We start from the raw sequence: 3657 nt of genomic DNA on the forward strand, positions 1-3657 counted from the left end.
CCACCACTCATTGAAAAATTGTTTTCAATGGTTTTACTAGTTTAAAATGTTTAACATATTTTACAAGTACTGAATTTAGGGTTCAACTGAATATACGATTACAACAATATTGCACTAAAAATAAGATTCTATGCCTGGAGATATGGCCCAGTGGTTAAGAGAGCTTGCTGCTCTTCCAGGGGACCAGAGTTCAATTCCCAGTCCCCTTGCTCACAATTGCCTATAACTCTAGCTCCAGGTGGTCTCTGTGAGCACCTACACACATACACATGGACACAAACACATATACATAACTAAAAACAAATCATTTTGAAAAATAATGACTTTAAAGGTATTATATCAAGTGATTGTATATCTTTACTTATAAATCAGGATATTCAAAATTGGCATTTTATTATCCTATCAACATGTTTGAAACTAAGTTACACTATGTAAATTAGCATAAAATTGATTTCCTAAGAAATTTTAGTATATAATAATAATGCTAAATCTACATATACCAATAACAAACTATAAAATCTAATTACAGTGACAATATCTTTCATTTACAGTAACATCAGACAATATGTACTACCTAGAAATAAGTCTAAAAGAGATGTTCAAGATCTCCTTGTAAAATTATAGTAAGGAACTAAAGACCCAACAAATGGAGATGCCCCATTCATCAACAAAAATCAGTAAGCTTATATAAATTGGTTTAAGTCTTCTCAAATTGATTTTTAGATTGAGTGGAATTCCTAGTCAAAATCCTAACATTGTTGAAAAGATTTTCTACATGTATAGGAAAAAATAAAGGACCCAAAACAAGACCTCCCCTACCACTTCTGAGAACATCAAAGCTGCAGAAAGACAACGTGGTATGTCAGACACACTGACCTGTTCCGTAGAACAGAGCCAGAAACAAAACCGTGCATATGAACTTCAGTATCAATAGTCTCAGATATATTAAAAATGATTTCAAACCAAAGTATCAAAATACTATTAAGGATTAGGAGAAAGTATATGCAGATATTTTTCTTGTCCATGAATAAAACGAGATTTCTTAAAAAAGCATTGATGATAAAAGAACATCAATTTTTTCCAACATTAAAATAAAAGGTTTTTCTTCAATACACTGAAAAAGTTATAAAATGGTAACAGACTTTGAGACGCATGTAAGTGAAAAGAGTAATTAATATCAAGAAAACTACAATCCAAAAAGAATATAGAAATATGTAATTACCATATGGCTCAGCAATTGCATTCCACAGAAAAAAAACTTATATCCACACAGAAACTTTGTGTGAAGGTTTCAGCATGTCTATTGCTAACAAAACTGTGAGCAATCAAGTTTCCTTTACTTGGGCAATGCCCAGTAAACCATGGTAATACACAGCGATGAATTAATAAAGCACACAATTCAGGTATGAATTCTATTGAATGAAATATACACACACATCAATAGTAATTAAAGACAAGGTCACAAAATTGAGAAGGAGTGAGGAAGACATGGGAAGAGTTAAAGGGAAGAGGAGAGGTAGAAGAGATGCAAATACAGAATTTAGGTATGAAATTCTACAATAAAAAAAAGTAAAACCCAATGAAGGGCTGGAGAGATGGCTCAATGGTTGAGTACTGACTGCTCTACAGAGAACCTACGTTTGGTTCCCAGAACCTACATGGTGGCTAACAGAGGTCCTTAACTCCAGTTCCAGGGGATCAACGCCATCTTCTGGCCTCCACAGGCATTGCATGCAGTGGTGCACTTCCATACATGCAGGCAACACTCATAAAATACATCAAATAAAAATAAAATTAAAAAGCCAATATGAAAAGGTTATAGTCTGTATAATTCCATTATTTACATGGGTATCTATCATGTGAGTGCAGGTGTCCCTAGAGGCCAAAAGAGAGCATCAGAATTCCCTAAAGCTGGAGTGACAGGTGGCTGTGAACCACCTGACATGGGTGCTAGGACTTGAACTTGGATCCTCTGTGGAGGCAATACCTGCTCTTAACCACCAAACCATCTCTTTAGCCCCTACATACATTTTTTAAAGACAAAACTTTAGAAACATAGAACAAATCAGGGGCAGTTAGAGGAAACCTGTATAAAAAATAAGAACACAGGATTAGGACTGTAGCTCATGATAGATCATTTGCCTGGCATGTGAATTTAGGAGCCCTAAATTCAATCCTAAGCACCTTAAAAGTATTTCTTACAAAGGAAAAATACAATTATCTCAATAGAAAGCTGGACAAGAAATGGCAAGTATTTAAAAAGGAAGAAAAACAAATGTACTATAAAAGTGTGAAGGTACCACTGGTCATCAGGGAAATATAAATAGAAAAGCATGATAAATATAAATAAAAAGTTAAGAAATGAAATGAAAATGTTTAATAATGCCAAATGCTGAAGATGAGTTTCATCTACATGGATTTATATACTGTGGGTGGGAGCATAAGATGAAAAAAAGTTTGACGCTATCTTCTAAAGTTGAGTACTCACATAACCTATGATTCTGCAGCTCTAGTCCTAGACGAAGGGTAAAAGAAACAGTAATAGTGCTTTTGATCACAAAAACCTGGAAACAAGATCTCAAAACAAAACGACAAATCTAGGGAGTGAATAAATGAATACGTTCATACTACGAAACATTCTACCTTCAAAATGTTGTATAGCTACATGTAACAAGATGGATGAATTCATGTCAATATCTGACAGTGAGTAAGAAAAAATCTCTGAACATTACATGTAGCTTGATGACCATGTTATAAAATTAAATACAGCTAAGATACACACATACACACACACACACACACACACTACATTAAAAGAAAGCTGCACATTTTTTAAAAATCAGGTTCAGAATTATTATTATTCTACAAAGGTGTATGCTCAGTTATGGTAGGTGAGGGGTTCCACATAATTAGTAGTAGTCTGTTTTCAAGGATCTAGCTTGTATTATAAGTGATAGGTTCTCAGATAATTATTGCATTATTTTAAATAACTGACTAAATAGCTGGTAAAACAATTAATGTGTACTACACATTGTTTAGTGAGTTTAATATATATCATGAACCAAGAACTGTAATTCATCCATTTTTTAAAAAATATCTTATTTATTTTCATTTTATGAAGTGTTTTGCTTGGATGTGTATAAGCATACCCGTGTGTGTAATGTCCACAGAGGCCAGAAGAAGGTATTGAATACTCTGAAATAGAGTTACAGATGGTTATTAGCCACCATGTGGGACTGGGAACTGAACCCAGGTCGTCTGCAAGGGCAGCCAGAGCTCTCAACTGCTGAGCCATCTCTCTAGTCCAAAATTCATTCAATTTTGTTAAAAACCAGGCAATTGGTGAGGAGAGGAGATAGTAAAGAGAAAATAAGTTAATTATAGCAATAGTTCCTAAATATAAGATATTGGGATAACATAGTACATTTTTATTATACTAACAAAGTGATATTTTCGTTATATACGATAGCTTATTTAAACTGGGTATGGTAGCACATGCCTGTTATTCCAACATTGGATAGACAGAGACAGGAGGATTTCTGTAAGTTTGAGGCCAAACTGGTTTGTATAGCAAGTTCAAGCCCATTCAGGGATATATTGTGAATATTCACTGTAATTAATAAATCTTCACAAAATAAAATACTTGTAAGATTTATA

At 33.8% G+C, this 3657-nt stretch overlaps 1 protein-coding gene across 5 annotated transcripts in view; it reads right to left on the reverse strand.

The window, feature by feature from the left end:
• Nbn (nibrin) overlaps positions 1-3657 on the reverse strand; it is a 40492-nt gene that overhangs the window by 22736 nt on the left and 14099 nt on the right. The gene's annotated exons all lie outside the window — the stretch shown is intronic.

This window comes from Nannospalax galili, unplaced genomic scaffold (genome assembly GCF_000622305.1).
Source record: "Nannospalax galili isolate Female #2095 unplaced genomic scaffold, S.galili_v1.0 scaffold872, whole genome shotgun sequence".
Lineage (NCBI taxonomy): Eukaryota > Metazoa > Chordata > Mammalia > Rodentia > Spalacidae > Nannospalax > Nannospalax galili.